The sequence below is a fragment of the Schistocerca cancellata genome, unplaced genomic scaffold, assembly GCF_023864275.1.
Source record: "Schistocerca cancellata isolate TAMUIC-IGC-003103 unplaced genomic scaffold, iqSchCanc2.1 HiC_scaffold_1140, whole genome shotgun sequence".
Lineage (NCBI taxonomy): Eukaryota > Metazoa > Arthropoda > Insecta > Orthoptera > Acrididae > Schistocerca > Schistocerca cancellata.
In genome coordinates this window covers 1428766-1447738 of record NW_026047139.1, presented here as the reverse complement: position 1 = coordinate 1447738, position 18973 = coordinate 1428766, and the positions used below count along the sequence as shown (strand labels likewise).

At 41.5% G+C, this 18973-nt stretch overlaps 1 protein-coding gene across 1 annotated transcript in view; it reads right to left on the bottom strand.

Annotated features, from left to right (window-relative positions):
* Positions 1-18973, bottom strand: part of LOC126159412 (uncharacterized) — a 160948-nt gene that overhangs the window by 109102 nt on the left and 32873 nt on the right. The window contains exon 2 of the mRNA XM_049916521.1: positions 15180-15272. The gene's annotated coding sequence lies outside the window, so the exon portion shown is untranslated. The remainder of the gene's footprint in view (positions 1-15179; positions 15273-18973) is intronic.

The window sequence follows — 18973 nt, the reverse complement described above, 5'->3', positions numbered from 1 at the left end:
TATGTTCCATTTCTGAGTGAGTAGAGGTCTTATTTGCACACCTGCTACTGTCAAAGTGAATGTCGGGTGGGTATCCCTTCTTTAGCCAAAAGGCAGCCATTTCATTCCCTGGGATACCCCCAAGGACTTGGGACCCAGAGAGAGACAACTGGTCAGGCAGAGCGACTGAGGTCACAGAGAAGATCATAAATAGTACACACCACACAGTGATGAAAGTAACATCAGTCAGTAGCCTGGAGACTGCTCACTGGGTCACTACAAATTAAGACATGGTCAACAGAAGTCTGTTTGACAAAACTTAGAGCTCTGTTAATGACTATCAGCTGTGCAGATGTTCCTGGCAGCAATTTTTTTTATTTTTTTAAATTTTTTTTTTTAAGGTTAGCAGGAGGTGTAAAGCGTATCCTGCACTACTCATGGTTTTAGAACTGCTAACATCCTGATACTCCTGACAAACTGAGAAAAATGGACACTCAAAGTCAACAGGGATGACAAACTGCAGGTCTTTGAAGCAGGTCAGTCCTAATTCACGGTATGCATGCCAACGAAGGGGGAGAACACGATCTGCACATTCTACAGATGTTAGGTGGGGGATCTTGAGCAGCATTCTGACTGGTAATCACTCCCAAGGACGGGTGGAATGATGCCCCTTGCATCCAAGAAGAATCTGATAAGCTGGACAGTTTGAGTGTGACTGCATAAATGAGCTCGAGTTGGTACTGTGAGAAATGGAGAGGTAAGGTCTCGGCTTCAGTGAAGACTTTAAGCAGAACTGACCTGCTTCTTGTAGCTCTTTCCTCAGGAGCATCACTATTCATCACTGTGAAGTTGAAAGTCTAAATGAGTGAGGGATGGCGATTACTCAAAAATGTACATGATATCATCTAGATTACATTAACACACAAACATTCATTCTTCACTAAGTTCAGCTATTAAGAATAGAGACCAGATTATCAATTACAAAAACTTACTAGCCCACAGAACCAGATTGACATCTACAGTGACAATGGTGAAGTTAACTGTTTGATTGCAGAAAAAAACATAGTCCATATTTAGATGAAAAAGTCACAGTTTCTATTTAAGACTGCACTGTAGTAATTTGTTACAGAAAACATTCCACTTTGGTAGTTCAATTTAATCCATAATGAGCTTCAGCATGCAACAATCAGTAGTTTTGATTGCAATAAGATTTCACAGCATTTTTTAATCACAACACAGTTTAGTAAAAGATGTTAATTAATTTATATTACAGAAATCACTCAAAAATTATTAATGATTCAAGTCCTCAGCTTTGCTGCTGTTGGTGCACAAATTTTTGCTTGCTGAAGACACACAGTAGTGGCACAATTCGGCACTGGGTGTGCTCCGGACATAGATCTTACTCGCGAGCTTTCAAACGACAAACTGCCAATTTCGGGGGATGTCCGACTCTTTGTAGATGGGCATAAGAACAAACTTATTTTGAGAGCTATATAATGGTTTAAAAATGGCTAGATTGGATTTTTACGATTTTCCTGTATTACAAGAACTAATATGATTTTGGCTCATAGACAATATTCCTCGACAGAAATTTAGAAAAATACACGAGTGCTATTATGCTTACACACTATAGATCCTTTATTTACATGTTTCAGGGTAAATAATATGAAAATATTAGTTATTAAGTTGATTAATCAATACTGCATATCATTTAACACACAAAAATTAAAACAACAGAAATAAGTATTCAAAAGTCAGAATCTAACAGTGGCTACATAGAATTTTTCAGTGGAAGATTGGGCTGCGTATGTACTTGAAAGTGAACTGTCTCTCCAATTAATCAGTTTTTGGTAATTTAGAGTACTTTAGAGGAAAGTCAGAATGCTTAGCATTCTGTCAGTGTGAGTCACTAAATCGAATTACGTTAATTAGCTCACCAAGTTTTACACGTATCGAACTGTGGCATTAAGCCCAATTGACTGTAATAACTAACACTTTCTGTAGCCAAAACAATGCCATCAGTGCAATCAGCATAATGAGAAGAATAAACTGAACAACAAATCTAAATGCAGAAAGCCCAATTACACCTCTGGGAAAGCAATACATATGCCATATATCACTTACAAAACAGAAATATGGCAAAAAATTATAGGAAAGAAAAAAATTAACCATCAGCAGATGTCAAAAACTTAGCAGATGGGAGAGGAGAACCACGCTGTATCACAGACTGTCAAAGGAAGTAGTTCGAATGGCACCAGCGATTGACTTATTCCACGATGATGGATTGGATGCAGTCATTTCTAGGTGACCCTGAATCGTATACCTGGTAATCACAGTCCAGTTGGGTCGAAACTGGGGTCAGTATGTACGAAGTCAAATAGCGCGATCTGCTCCCCGAGAGGTGTGGACGAGGAAGTGAAGAGGGTTAAGCTTAGGCACGCAACTGGTCTTCAGTTGACAAATATGGGACAGCTCTGTCAGCTTTTTATCACAGAGGAGTCCCACAAATTGGGACGGTGCAACAACGTCTGAGCATGGAGAACGTAAGTTGAGTTCTGGGTCCAGAAGGACTGCAGCACGACAACACAAATGTGTGTCTCCAGTTTTTGTGAAAGAGAATTGGGAGTCGTAGGAAAGGGTCCCAGCAGAGGCCTTTCGGATGGCACCTCGAAAGTGCTGTTTAGTCGAGGCTACTGACTGGAAGGTGTTACAGATGCAAAAGCTGACACAGCCGGAGTGTGATGTAAGGTACGACAGGTAACTAGCCCACTTACAGTGGTGATGAAGTGTGAAATGCGTGGAGCCCTGCCGTTTTGGACCCACGCAGGGCTGCGCGGTGTACCAACTGTAACACGAAACAATCAGTGTAGTAAAAGCTGACAAATAAAAACCTGCAGAGAGTCTCTAAAGCCCCTATCATATAGCGTAAGTAAAATGTGATCACACCGAGCAGTGTTGTTTGCCTTGTAGAGATGAAAATGGCTTCAACGAGGCTTCACCGTTTACAACACACCGAGCAGTGTTGTTTGCCTTGTAGAGATGAAAATGGCTTCAACGAGGCTTCACCGTTTACAAACAGCCTGTCAGATTGCTGTTTCCAACCTAACCACATCGTCAATTGAGGATTGTTCCTCCTGGAAACTGGGGGACAAAAGGCCCAGCGATTTGAGATACCACAACAACGTTGGGCTACCATATTTTTGAGCAGTTTTCAGAGCACATTGATGAGGCTAATTGGTCAGTAGCTGTCAACGGATGTCTGGATTTTGTCTGGCTTAAAGACTGGAATACTATCTCGACACTGTAAAGGAAAAATACTTTCTGGCCAAATAAGGTTGCAGCCCCTGAGTAGATGAGAGTGTTTAAGTAACATTCAAATGTTGGATCATCTGATGATGAACTGGGGCCACACTGTGCGATTAGTCAAGAGCCTGAAGGAGTTCCCCCTCAGAGAAAAGTTCATTGTATAATTCATCATGACAGGCAGGGGGAGGGGGAGGAGGAGGAGGACAGAGAGATGTCTTCAACTTGTCTTACGTATTATTAGTATTATTATTATTTTTTTTTAAGAGAAAGAGAGAGAGAACTATATTGCTATGTGCTAGGGGATTCATGGCATAGTATATGAATGGTTCAAATCTTATCCCTCTAACAGGTACCAAATGGTAGAGATACAGGAAAAAAATTACTCATCAGCATACCAAAGAGTCAGATACGGAGAGTCACAGGACACCCTATAGGGACCACTGCCGCTCTTAAAATTTATAAATGGCATGCCACCTATACATCAGCAGCAGACACAGTATTGTTTGCCAATGACACCAGTCTGTCTGTCAAAGCTATGAATGAAGTTGATCTTCAGGAGACAGTCACAGTAGCTGCAGAAGAAGCAAACATATTGTTTAGGGGTAACATTTCAATTGTGAAGAGTTTTGATATAATTATGGTTTTAGGGTGCAAAACTGCAACAGTCGTAAGTGCCCTTCATGTGGCTTGGTGAAGCTAAAAAACCGAATTTTAAATCGGTAGCAATGGGACCGAAACTCTCGAAGGAGGGAAACTAAAAATGAAAGGCAATCCAAGAGAACTGCAATTTAAGGGGGGTTGTTTTCCCCAAAAAAGAGCTTCAAATGACTGATGTCATCTCCCTGACGCTGATAAAACTCAAGGACGCGATCGGCTGAGCTGATGTCATCTGCTAAAAGGGAAGATAGATCAGATGACGATAATGATGAGTGCTTGATGGGTTGAGGGGGCTGTTTGACATCATGGTCATCAGCGCCCTGACGAAAAGTCAACATGAAATCTCATGGGTGGCGAAGAAGGCTGTCCCCACATGCAGAGCAGTTTATAACATACTAAAGTCTGCCGCACTTCCCCACCAGTTTAGGGATGAGGCCTGATAATTAACAATATTTCACCACTGGTATCGGTATCCGCGAGGACGGTGGCAGATCTCCCACAAGACCGAGGGCTGCGCTAATATCAGTATACAGGACACACTTAGCCACAATATGCTGAACTGAAAGTGGCACGCCACAAACTTCACAGAAAGGTGGATCCCCCCCCCCAGAGGAGGAAGCCGTGTGTGAAAGGGCTATGCCCGATGCACAGTCTGGTAAGCAAAACCTCCTTCCAGTGGCGAGGCTGACACGAAGTCCGCCAAGCTTTAGTGGTCGGTTTGAGCGACCGCAGTTTGTTGTCCGACACCTGCAACCATTCAGTCTCCCACTGATGCATGATGCATCTGTCAGAAAATGAGATAATGGCATGCAACGGGATGGGATATTGATGGACAGCACAATCCCAACATGCTTCCTTGGCAGCTTTATCAGCCATGTCATTACCCTGTGTCCAAACGTGGTCAGGTACCCAGCAAAAGATCACATCCTTGCCACGGCATTGGAGCCGCTGTAAGCAGTCACGGATGAGCTAATCAGCGGGTCTACCAGATACATTTGGTGAAGCGCTTGCAGTGGGAGTCGGAACAGACAAGGAAACTCGTACGGTGATGTCTGTGAATACTCTCTAGTGACATTAGAATGCCATATAACTCCACATCATAATTTGTAAATTGTTCTGGAAGGCACACTTTAAAACCCCTATCAGGGAAAACCACAGAACAACTGAAAGCATTCTCCTGCTGGGATTCACCTCTATAAATAATGATAAAACTAGGGACATACTTAAAATAGACGAAAACAAAATTGTAAAAACCATATCTGGAATAGAATTTTTCGGGTACTGCGTCAAGCTTAAAATTACTTTGGGCCTCAGAAGACACCAAGGTGGCAGTGCGTTCCATCCCTGGTTGTGTATTTTCATACCCGAGAGATCCAAATCCTTGAGGCAGTCCGTAGCACATATACCAAATGGCTGGGTCGCTTGGGGCCGATTCCTGAACAGTCGTTCAAAGGTGGGTTGGATCACTGATTTAAATGCCAATGACTGGGGTGACACCGAGATTTTCAGTGCCTATCGAGCCAAAAGGATACGTCACCGAATCCAGAGTGGTGGTTCACCAGCCTATGCACACAGACTCTGAAAGGGGCTGGTCTGAAAGGCTCCAGTCGATATTCGAATGCCCGCACGGTGGATCTGGAGGTAGGAAGGACGGGCCGATCCATAGGCCACACTGCCATAGTCTAAGCGTGATCAAACAAATGCCCTATAAAACTGTAGGAGGCGGGACCTGTCAGCTCCCCATGTTTTTCTGCCAAGGCATTTCAAAATGTTCAACAACCGGAAGTCCTTTGTTTGTAGGTCTTTCAGGTGTGGGAGCCATGTTAATTTTGAGTCAAATAATAAACCCAAAAAGCGCACTGTGTCTTGAAAAAGTAAAATACGATGTAAGCTCTGGTTGGTTAAAACTGACGACGACAATTAAAATTGACACACACAGTCTTCTCAGGTGAGAACCAAAAACCAGTTGTCTGGGCCCAGGTTTCCAGCCTCCTAAGGGTCAGATGTAGCTGCCTCATCGTCGTCGTAAGATCAGGGGAAGAGTAGAAGATTGCAAAGTCATGCACAAACAAAGAGCATTTGACAGGGCTTCTGACTGCAGAGGAAATGCCATTGACAGCGATGGCAAACAATGTGACACTGACGACACTGCCCTGAGACACACCATTCTCCTGAACACAGCAGTCAGACATGGCATTGCCAATGCAATAACGAAAACACCTGTCCTCGAGAAAGGATTGGGTCAGAAGCGGTAGGCATCCACGTAGTTCCCATTCGTGAAGTTGGCGAAGGATGTTGTACCTCAAAGTAGTGTCATATGCTTTCCCTAGGTCAAAAAGCACACAAACTAAGTGGTTTTGGCGTAAGAAGGACTCCTGTATCGCCATCTCCAGTAGAATTAAGTTGTCAAGAGTGGAACAGTAGTGCCTGCATCCACACTGGGAGCGGCTCTGGTAACCTCGGAACTCGAGCAGCCGGACGAGGCAGCGGTTGACCATGCGTTCAAGAGTATACAACTGGTAAGGGTGACACTCCGATAACTGTTAGGGGTGCTACGGTCCCTACCTGGTTTCCAGAATGGAATTAAGATTGCCTCCTTCCAAGTCATGGGGTACTGTCTATCACACCAAATCTGATTGAAACAAGAGAGGAGCTGACCTTTCGCTTCAGGGTACAGATGATGAAGCACAGTATAATGGATCTCATCAGGTCCTGGAGCAGTGTCTCTGGCTGCAGATAAAGCTAATTCTAGTTCCCACATGGAGAATGGAGGTTGTAAACTTCTTCATTACACGAGAAAAAACTGAGCTTCCTCATCTCTGTAGTCTGACGGAATACCTGTACAGTAGGAGCTCGTCTGGATGACTTAGTAACAGTAAAGAAGTGTTAAGCTAAAACGTGAGCCATCTCTTCTGGCGTGTCCACCAAGACCCCATTATTTGACAAGGCCATAAGGGGCTGTGGTCTACCCTTACCAGAAAACCGTCTTATTAATTCCCAAACGTGTGCAGTGGAAGTGGACCGATTAATGGAAGTCGTGAATTCGCTCCATGAAGCCCTTTTCCGTTCTTTGATCACTCACCTTGCATGTGCTTTCGCAGACCTGAAGACATGAAGATTGTCTGTAGTTTGACACCGTTGAAAGTTCTGAAGAGCTGTCCGTCTGGCCCCGATTGCCAATCGACAGTCGTCATTCCACCAAGGTACAGGCCATTGTCAGAGGTGGTTACTAGACCTGGGGATGGACTCTGCGGCAGCCCTTTGGATCTCATGAGTGATATGGGCCACCGCCTCTTGTGCACAATCCTTTCGTTCAAAAGTAGCCTATCGACAGTACAGTAACCAGTTTGCCCTGTGTATCATACATCTGCATGGTGGCAGATATCCTCAGAATGGACGAGTCGCTCAATCAGCTGACCCCTGGAGCAAGTAGTAACCGAGCCCCACAGCACACTTTGGGCATTGAAGTGCCTGGGAGAGGTCTGCCGGTGTATCTGCATCCAAAGCGTCATGGGCGGGGGGGGGGGGGGGGGGGGGGGGGGGGGGGGGCAGGTACAGATAACACACTGTGACAGTAAACGGTGAGAGAACTTTCACAGCAACTGCTTGGATGGTCATGGTAAGAGGGACAGTAGAAGAGTGGTATCTGTGATCAAGAAAAACAGCCACGCCACCTTTAACCCTTCCTGCAGTAGTATCATCTTTCCTGTATATGTGGTAGCCCCGTAATGTAGGTGTGTCTGTGACTTTAATATGTGTTTCTTGTATGACGATGCAGAGTTTATCCTGGACCAGCAGTTGCAATTCTTCCAAATGTGAGCGATATACATTCAAATTCCACAGCAAGACAGAAGTCCCTATGGAAGCCATTGGTTAGCAATGTTGGTTCTTTCCTTTCTCCCTCAGAGGCAGTGATTTACCGGGGAGGTCAGGGGGAACGTTAGCCAGTTCCGCATTCTCTAGTTCCTCCAATTGCAAGTCCATATCTTCAAGAGCATGTTGTTGTTGTTGTCGTCTTCAGTCCTGAGACTGGTTTGATGCAGCTCTCCATGCTACTCTATCCTGTGCAAGCTTCTTCATCTCCCAGTAACTACTGCAACCTACATCCTTCTGAATCTGCTTAGCGTATTCATCTCTTGGTCTCCCTCTACGATTTTTACCCTCCACCACCCTGTCCTCCAGTACTAAATTGGTGATTCCTTGATGCCTCAGAACATGTCCTACCGACCGATCCCTTCTTCTAGTCAAGTTGTGCCACAAATTCCTCTTCTCCCCAATTCTATTCAATACCTCCTCATTAGTTATGTGATCTACCTATCTAATCTCCAGCATTCTTCTGTAGCACCACATTTTGAAAGCTTCTATTCTCTTCTTGTCTAAACTATTTATTGTCCACGTTTGAATTCCATGCATGGCTACATTTTATATCCTCTCTACTTTGACCATCATCAGTTATTTTGCTCCCCAAATAGCAAAACTCGTTTACCACTTTAAGTGTCTCATTTCCTAATCTAATTCCCTCAGCATCACCTGACTTAATTTGACTACATTATATTATTCTCGTTTTGCTTTTGTTGATGTTCATCTTATACCTTCCTTTCAAGACACTGTCCATTCAGTTCAACTGCTCTTCCAAGTCTTTTGCTGTCTCTGGCAGAATTACAATGTCATCAAGAGCATAGTCCCTCTGAAAAGGAGAGCGCTCATCGATCCAAAGGCTTACCTATCGCTTTCTTGCATTTACAACTACTTTTAGAAGGGTGTTTTTCTTTACTGACAGGAGGAGGTGGCTGCCTGGGTTGCTGGGATGGCTTAGGTGGCTTCTGAAGTTGGGGAGTGGTATGTGGCTTAGGTGGTAAGTCTACTGCTGACGGCTTCTGAGTGACATCAGTTGCAATTGAAGCGTTTCCCCCACAGCTACAGCGACAAGTGCATCTGCTCGTACTTGAATATGTGGTCTGAGTTTGTGTGAAGGCATCACATTTAGCTATTGGTGTTTTACGGGCTGATTCAAAAGAAGTTGCAAAAACCAGTGGTTGCATGGCTCTGTAAGCTTTTTTAGCTTCACCACAGGGTATGCATCTCTGTACTTTCAACTCTTGAATTTTCTTTTCCTCGTTGTAAACCCCACACTTTCTGCTCCCCACTGGGTGATCCCCACAGCAGTTAACACATTTCGGAGGAAGTGTACAAGAAGTCCCTGACTTGTGAGCACAGTCTCCACAATTGCCACACGTAGCCTGCCCGCTACATCCCATAGTGGTATGGCCAAATCTTTGACATTTCCAGCATCGCATGGGGTTAGGAACAAATGGGTGAACCTTAAGGTGGGTATAGCCGACAAGGATATGTTCCAGTAATTCGGGAGTACTAAACGTTAGAATAAATGTTGTCAGTTTTCCCAATTTGCCATCGACTCTCCTCATATAATTCTGCACCTTCGTGACTCATATTCTTCCACTCTTCATGCAACTCTGCGGGGTCCATCTCCATTATAACGAAGCAAGTAACCACACCCTTACTGTAGTTAAGGGTGTCATGCAATTCAGCCTCGACTGGGTAGTCACCTCTGGGATGAGAAAATGTCACGAAAATCAAAAGGGACCATGTACCACACCTATTTTGTACCAGTCCTAATATATGATTTAGAAACATGTACCCTATTAAACGAGGACTTTAGCAGAATTCAGGCAACAGAAATGGGATTCATTAGAACTACGAATCAAACAACTTACTAAAAAGGACAAGCTCAGGATTGAGTAACAGAAAAGTATCTGGTATTAGGGTTTCTGTTACCAGTGTCATAAAGAAATGCAGACTTCAGTGGTATGGGCATATAATGAGAATGAACACCCGAATACCTGCCAAAAGGTATGTCAACCTGAGCCTCATAGGAGGAAGACCAGGAAAACACTGAATAGAGACTGTAAGATCAGATGAGGAGGAGAAAGGACACAAATGGGAAGCTGTCCTGGAACAGAAGATGTATGAAGACAGAAGGAGATTGCAAATCCTTGTACACCACACCCAGGAAATTGAAGTTGGAAAATTATGATGACGATGACGATTATCATTATAATTATCATTGTTATTATTATTATTTTTTCTTTACTTTCTGAGACTGTTAAGTCTGGTTAAGAATGGAACGTGACGCGGACCTTGATCAAGCGTGACTTCCTTTTAACTGTACGGTACATGTTATATTGCATTTAGGAACTTTCGGGTCATTGAACATGTATCAATAATAACAGATTTTTGTAGTTGTATATATATGTTTGGATGTAGCTGTATTGCATTGATGTACTGGTGGATATTGTGAGGTATGACTCCTGTAGTTGATAATATAATTGGTATAATGTCAACTTTATCCTGATGCCACATGTCCTTGACTTCCTCTGCCAGTTGCATGTATTTTTCAATTTTTTCTCCTGTTTTCTTCTGTATATTTGTTGTGTTGGGTATGGATATTTCAATTAGTTGTGTTAATTTCTTCTTTTTATTGGTGAGTATGATGTCAGGTTTGTTATGTAGTGTTGTTTTATCTGTTATAATGGTTCTGTTCCAGTATAATTTGTACTCATCATTCTCCAGTACATTTTGTGGTGCATACTTGTATGTGGACACGTGTTGTTTTATTAGTTTATGTTTTATGGCAAGTTGTTGATGTATTATTTTTGCTACATTGTCATGTCTTCTGGGGTATTCTGTATTTGCTAGTTTTTTTTGATTGATTGATTGATTTCTTTTTAATCCATGTAACAATTTACATTGTGTGGATTTCGTCAGCAAAATCATATACAATACAATATATAGTATATAGTATTGTACATCCGCTTGTGATGTGATCTACTGTTTCTATTTGTTGTTTGCAAAGTCTGCATTTATCTGTTGTGGTATTGGGATCTTTAATAATATGCTTGCTGTAATATCTGGTGTTTATTGTTTGATCCTGTATTGCAATCATGAATCCTTCCGTCTCACTGTATATATTGCCTTTTCTTAGCCATGTGTTGGATGCGTCTTGATCTATGTGTGGCTGTGTTAAATGATACGGGTGCTTGCCATGTAGTGTTTTCTTTTTCCAATTTACTTTCTTTGTATCTGTTGATGTTATGTGATCTAAAGGGTTGTAGAAGTGGTTATGAAATTGCAATGGTGTAACTGATGTATTTATATGAGTGATTGCTTTGTGTATTTTGCTAGTTTCTGCTCGTTCTAGAAAGAATTTTCTTAAATTGTCTACCTGTCCATAATGTAGGTTTTTTATATCTATAAATCCCCTTCCACCTTCCTTTCTGCTTAATGTGAATCTTTCTGTTGCTGAATGTATGTGATGTATTCTATATTTGTGGCATTGTGATCGTGTAAGTGTATTGAGTGCTTCTAGGTCTGTGTCACTCCATTTCACTACTCCAAATGAGTAGGTCAATACTGGTATAGCATAAGTATTTATAGCTTTTGTCTTGTTTCTTGCTGTCAATTCTGTTTTCAGTATTTTTGTTAGTCTTTGTCTATATTTTTCTTTTAGTTCTTCTTTAATATTTGTATTATCTATTCCTATTTTTTGTCTGTATCCTAGATATTTATAGGTATCTGTTTTTTCCATCGCTTCTATGCAGTCGCTGTTGTTATCCAATATGTAATCTTCTTGTTTAGTGTGTTTTCCCTTGACTATGCTATTTTTCTTACATTTGTCTGTTCCAAAAGCCATATCTATATCATTGCTGAATACTTCTGTTATCTTTAGTAATTGGTTGAGTTGTTGATTTGTTGCTGCCAGTAGTTTTAGATCATCCATGCATAGCAAATGTGTGATTTTGTGTGGGTATGTTCCAGTAATATTGTATCCATAATTTGTATTATTTAGCATGTTGGATAGTGGGTTCAGAGCAAGACAGAACCAGAAAGGACTTAATGAGTCTCCTTGGTATATTCCACGCTTAATCTGTATTGGCTGTCATGTGATGTTATCTGAATTTGTTTGGATATTAAGTGTGGTTTTCCAGTTTTTCATTACTATGTTTAGAAACTGTATCAATTTAGGATCTACTTTGTATATTTCCAATATCTGTAGTAACCATGAGTGGGGTACACTATCAAAGGCTTTTTGGTAATCAATGTATGCATAGTGTAGGGACCTTTGTTTAGTTTTAGCTTGATATGTCACCTCTGTATCTATTATCAGTTGCTCTTTACATCCTCGTGCTCCTTTGCAGCAGCCTTTTTGTTCTTCATTTATAATTTTGTTCTGTGTTGTATGTGTCATTAATTTCTGTGTGATGACTGAAGTTAATATTTTGTATATTGTTGGTAGGCATGTTGTAGGGCGATATTTAGCTGGGTTTGCTGTGTCTGCTTGATCTTTAGGTTTCAGATAGGTTATTCCATGTGCAAGTGTATCAGAGAATGTGTATGGGTCTGCAATGTAACTGTTAAATAATTTAGTTAGATGTGAATGTGTTGAGGTGAACTTCTTTAGCCAGTAACTTACTATTTTATCATTACCAGGGGCATTCCAATTGTGTGTAGAATTAATTGCTCGGGTGACTTCATATTGCAAAATTACCACTTCAGGCATTTGTGGTATCATCTTGTATGTGTCTGTTTCTGGTTGTATCCACCGTGCATGCCTGTTATGTTGTACCGGGTTTGACCATATGTTGCTCCAGAAGTGTTCCATGTCTGTTATGTTTGGTGGATTGTCTATTTTAATGTGTGTGTTATCCATTGTTTGGTAAAATCTCTTCTGGTTTGTGTTGAATGTTTGGTTTTGTTTCCTTCTATTTTCACTTTTTTTGTATCTTCTAAGTCGTTTGGCCAATGCTTGCAATTTCTGCTTTTTTTCATCTAATTGCTCTATTGCTTCTTGTTGTGAGATTTTACCTAACCTTTTTCGTTTTTTGTCTGATATTTCATTTCTTATACATTGCGTTAGCTGTCCGATGTCTTTTCTCAGTTTTTCTATTCTGATCTGTAGCCTGTGTTGCCATTCTGGTTTTGTGGGTTTCTTCTGTGTGTTGGTTTGTTCTGATCTCTGCCTAGAGTGTATATTTAGTGTAGTGTGTGCTCCTATATAAACCAGTAGTTGTAACTCTTCCATAGTTGTGTTTTCATTTATTTTGTTGTGTATGATTGTGTTGATAGTTTTTATTGTTGTTTCGACTTGTGGGTTATTTGGCGGTCTATGCAAGAATGGTCTAATGTCTGTATTTGTGTCTTTGTATTCTATATATGTCAGCTGAAATTTCTCTTCTATATCTAACACATGTGTCTCTTTGTGTTCTATTTGTGCTTGTTCTGGTGGCTGTCTTAAGATTTCGCTTTCCTCTGATTGTTTAATTGATGAGTGTTGGTCTTTGTTTGTTTGCTCTGGGATGTTTGAGTCCATTACTGTATTTTCTTCTTCTTCTGATTGCACATTATTTTGTTCCAGTATTTGTTGTACTTGTTGTTTGATGTTTTCTAATTCTGACTGGGGTATCCTGTTATTTTTTATTATTACACGGATCTGATCAGCTAGTCGTTGTTCTGTTAAAAATTTTAATTCCGGGTATCTGGTAATAAATGTTGTGTATACTTGTGATCTGTATCCAGTTATGTTGGTTCCTAGGTTTGTTGCTTGGTAATAACAGAACATGAGGTGTCGATTAACTTCATCTGACCATCTCATCCTCTGTCTTTGTTTTCCTGTTTCTTTGTTATTATTATTATTATTATTGTTATTTGACTTACTCACTGTGCTCATGCAGATTGATCGCATACCAACACAGAGCAGAGAAATATTTCACTGCTTTTTGGAATATATCACATGTTGCGACACTGCCCTCGGTTTGCTGATGCTGGCACAGTTTAAAGAGCTGGGACTCAAAAAAGGAGCAATTAAATTTATAATCCTCATTTATAGCAATGCTTCACCCTTTCTTCCAATTTATTACTTCAAAACACGTCGTCTGCCTACCGCTATCTCATTGGCTGTGTAACACCAATAGCTGACACATGTTCTTTTGTTCTCATCATACTTCACGGCAAGCGCTAACTATCCTGCACGAAACACGTAAGTACATCAATGGCCATATTCTTAAGGTGACCGTCCGTCCCGTTTTTTTCAGGACAGTCCCGATTTTTGTGTGTCTGTCCCGAATTTTTTCAAAGGTGATTCGGGACACCTGTTTGTCCCGAAATTAACAATCGTGACCCAATTTGTCCCGAATTAAACATTCATTTCACCTGTATCGGTATATTTTATTATTAGTTTTAGTTATGGTGGGAAATTGTTTGACTAGAGGGTACAACAAATTGTCGAAACTGTTATCAAACTGTTTCTACTGTGCAAACATGTGTTGGCCACAGCTCGAACAGCTAATGGGCAGTCAGAGACCATGGCAACTGGGAAAAATTCGCACTCGAACGCAATCGCGTGGTCGAAACGGTTCTAACCGTCACTCGAACAGAAGAAGGAAGAAATCTGCATATTTTCTGATAGCCATGGAAGAGGCACAGGAGGTTTTATGTTGTTGAAAAATACAGACTTGAAAAAGAAAATTCACAGCACTGATAAATAGAGTTGCCTTAATCACACTCGTTCATCTTAGAAGGTGTAAATAAAATGTAAATGTGCTTTTCTTTGTAACAAATTTAATTGATATTTTATATTTATTACATTTAATTGAAACCTTCTTCTCATATAATAAATAAATAAACATAGCCTATTTTCAAAATTTTTAATGTGTCCCGGATTTGGGCCTAGGAAACGTCCCAAATTTAGTCTAGAAAATATGGTCACCTTACATATTCTAAACTTTTACCCTGGGGCACAGCAGGGACTGTAGGTGGGCAGAAACATATTTAACCAGCTGAGATAGTCACTGATCATTGGAATTTTTTTGAACTCCATCAGGATAAAAATGAGGGTACATTCACAAATACAGAAATGAAGGGGTATAAAAGAAAGGTAAAAATACGGCATATACCTTAGTTCACAAACAGGTGCAACATTAACGAAGAAGTAAAAGACTTTTCATTAACATGGTCTATGCACCAAATGCCACTATCAAATTTACCTAACAGATATAAAAATTTCAAAACAGGTTTTAGCTCCTTTACAGGATTCTAAAAGTGGAACACATTTTGAATACAAAACAAGAATACTCCAATGATCTAAGCTGAGCCGACAGTGTGCTCGCCTCCAAAGTTTCCCACATCAACCTTACAATGTTATGTATCAGCAGGTTTCTTACCCGACATGGTATTCCTTATCAGCCCACAACTTCGAATCTCGTGACAGCTTTCTCCAACGACGGCACACTTTCCGTACCACGTCCAGTAGCTCACTGAAAGACAAGTGAGAGAAGATGTTCATCATTATCTCATCAGGCATGTGGTCAATGCTCGTACGCCGCACGGCAGTGTCTTCACCAGCTGTGTGGCATACACCACTGTGCTCAGATTCTGAAGCCATTTCACTTTCGAGCCTGCTGACGGACCACTGTCAGGTGGAAAGGTGCTGGGAAAGGAGTCATCAAGTGGATGTCTGTCAGATATGCTTGCAAGCACTGAAAAATAGAAAAAAAAGAAAAAAAACAGCATTATAAGCCTGCAGTTACACAGTTACATGGATATGTAGATTTCAGCTAATGCCCACTGTGTTAATGTAATGAATAACAAATTGTTCAAATGGCTCTGAGCACTATGCGACTTAACTTCTGAGGTCATCAGTCGCCTAGAACTTAGAACTAATTAAACCTAACTAACCTAAGGACATCACACACATCCATGCCCGAGGTAGGATTCGAACCTGTGACTGTAGCGGTCGCTCTGCTCCAGACTGTAGCGCCTAGAGCCACACAGCCACTCCGGCCAATGAATAACAGCAACACCATGCCAACATTATTTGACAGCTGTCTTTGAAATAATTTACTATGAATGAAAATATTTCAGAACAAGTTAACAGTGTGATACCGAGCCAACAGACTACTGAAGTCATTAATGTGGTAGAGATACATACCTTAAGAAATAATCAACAGCAGACATAATAAAAAACAAAAACATTGCAGAATACCGGGTGATCAAAAAGTCAGTATAAATTTGAAAATGGAATAAATCACACAATAATGTAGATAGAAAGGTACAAATTGACACACATGCTTGGAATGACATGGGGTTTTATTAGAACCAAAAAAATACAAAAGTTCAAAAAACGTCCGACAGATGGCGCTTCATCTGATGAGAACAGCAATAATTAGCATAACAAAGTAATACAAAGCAAAGATGATGTTCTTTACAGGAAATGCTCAATATGTCCACCATCATTCCTCAACAATAGCTGTAGTCGAGGAATAATGTTGTGAGCAGCACTGTAAAGCATGTCCGGAGTTATTTTGAGGCATTGGTGTCGGATGTTGTCTTTCAGCATCACTAGAGATATCGGTCGATCACGATACACTTGCAACTTCAGGTAACCCCAAAGCCAATAATCGCACGGACTGAGGTCAGAGGACCTGGAGGCCAAGCATGACGAAAGTGGTGACTGAGCACACGATCATCACCAAACGACGCGCGCAAGAGATATTTCACGCGTCTAGCAATATGGGGTGGAGCGCCATTCTGCATAAACGTCGTACATTCCAGCAGGTGTTTATCAGCCAGGCCCGGGATGATGCGATTCTGTATCATATCGGCGTACCTCTCACCCGTCACGGTAGCAATTTTGCTGTCCAGTGCCATCTGTTGGACATTTTGTGACATTTTTTTTGGTTCTAATAAAACCCCATGTCATTCCAAGCATGTGTGTCAATTTGTACCTCTCTATCCACATTATTCCGTGGTTTATTACGTTTTCAAATTTATACTGACTTTTTGATCACCCGGTAAATTCAGATGATGTCAAAGGATCTCCACTGGCACTGAGAGTCAGGAATACCGTTATTTTTAACGCCATCCAACAAACTAAAAATTTTAAAATGTCACCGCTGTAAGAAAATAGTGCTCTTCATCAGCGACATAAATTTAACTCTGGAATGCACAGTACTGCCGTTACATTGATTGACTTTGCCAACTCCCAATCAGACTATCATCTTCCAGTCTAACCTAGGCCTCCGGTTACACTACTGGTCAGTCTTTCACCACGAATTTCATTTAACAGAAACAGAATTTTCTGCTGGGACATTCAATGGGTTCGCTAACTCAGCCAAACACTTGGCTTCCATCCTAACCCAGACCTCTGCCACATTACAGCACAGTTCATCATCATGGGAACCTCGTCCACGAGATCATTCCTTCCAACGGAAGGAACCTCCACTATTCCTACAACACTTACGAGTCAAAGCATTACGACCACTGCCCCCCGCACCTGGTGGCGTTGTGGTCACACGATGTAGTAACAAAATTCCCTTGAATAAAATAAGGATAATAAAATTTAAGATAGATAGTAGCAATATTAGTGTCGTCGCCCCCCCCCCCCCCCCTCACCCCCTTTAATGTTCTAGGATTAAGTTCTGTTATTACATCCAAGCCGTAAACACACCCTCGGAAATCGCGAAATCGAAATCATGATTACATTTCTGGTAAACTATGTCAACGGTCATCTCCACAAATCTACATCTACATCTACATCTACATCTACATGATTGCTCTGCAATTCACATTTAAGTGCTTGGCAGAGGGTTCATCGAACCACAATCATACTATCTCTCTCTACCATTCCACTCCCAAACAGCGGGCGGGAAAAACGAACACCTAAACCTTTCTGTTCGAGCTCTGATTTCTCTTATTTTATTTTGATGATCATTCCTACCTATGTAGGGTGGCATCAACAAAATATTTTCGCATTCGGAAGATAAAGTTGGTGACTGAAATTTCGCAAATAGATCTCGCCGCTACGAAAAACATCTTTGCTTTAATGACTTCCATCCCAACTCGCGTATCATATTTGCCACACTCTCTCCCCTATTACGTGATAATACAAAACGAGCTGTCCTTTTGTGCATCCTTTCGATGTACTCCGTCAATCCCACCTGGTAAGGATCCCACACAGCGCTGCAATATTCCAACAGAGGACGAACGAGTGTAGTGTAAGCTGTATCTGTAGTGGACTTGTTGCATCTTCTAAGTGTCCTGCCAATGAAACGCAACCTTTGGCTCGCTTTCCCCACAATATTATCTATGTGGTCTTTCCAACTGAAGTTGTTCGTAATTTTAACACCCAGGTACTTGGTGGAATTGACAGCCTTGAGAATTGCACTATTTATCGAGTAATCGAATTCCAACGGATTTCTTTTGGAACTCGTGTGGATCACCTCACACTTTTCGTTACTTAGCGTCAACTGCCACTTGCCACACCATACAGCAATCTTTTCTAAGTCGCTTTGCAACTGATACTGGTCTTCGGATGACCTTACTAGACGGTAAATTACAGCATCATCTGCGAACAACCTAAGAGAACTGCTCAGATTGTCACCCAGGTCATTTATGCCGTCATGGAGGAGAACGGTGGCTCGAAATGTGCAGCGCGCGACAGATGCGGGCTGGCAGGAGCAGTGTTACGCTCTGGGAGACATTCTCCTGCATTTGCTCGGGACCTGTGGCAGTAATCAAAGACACGCTAACAAATGCAAACCATCTGCATCCCTTCGCGCTCCACGTCTTCCCCACTGACGATGTTATCTTTATACAGTATCATTGTCCGTGTCTCGGAGCCAGAACCATGCGACCGTAATTTAAGGAGCATTATAGCACACGTTAATGTCTCGGTGACCAAATTCGCCTCGTGTAAATCCTATGGAACATATGTTGTTGTTGTTGTCTTCAGTCCAGAGACTGGTTTGATGCAGCTCTGCATGCTACTCTATCCTGTGCAGTCGAGTGCAAGAACACAATGAAACCAGTCTCAGTGGCTAAGGCCCCCATAAACAATCAAACGTGTTTGACAAAATCGTTATCTGACCAAGGATCTACCAAGCAAGCCCGTATGTGTACAAACAAGGTTTATCATTTTAACCTCACTTTAGAAGCTGGCGCTGTTCATTATTTCGAC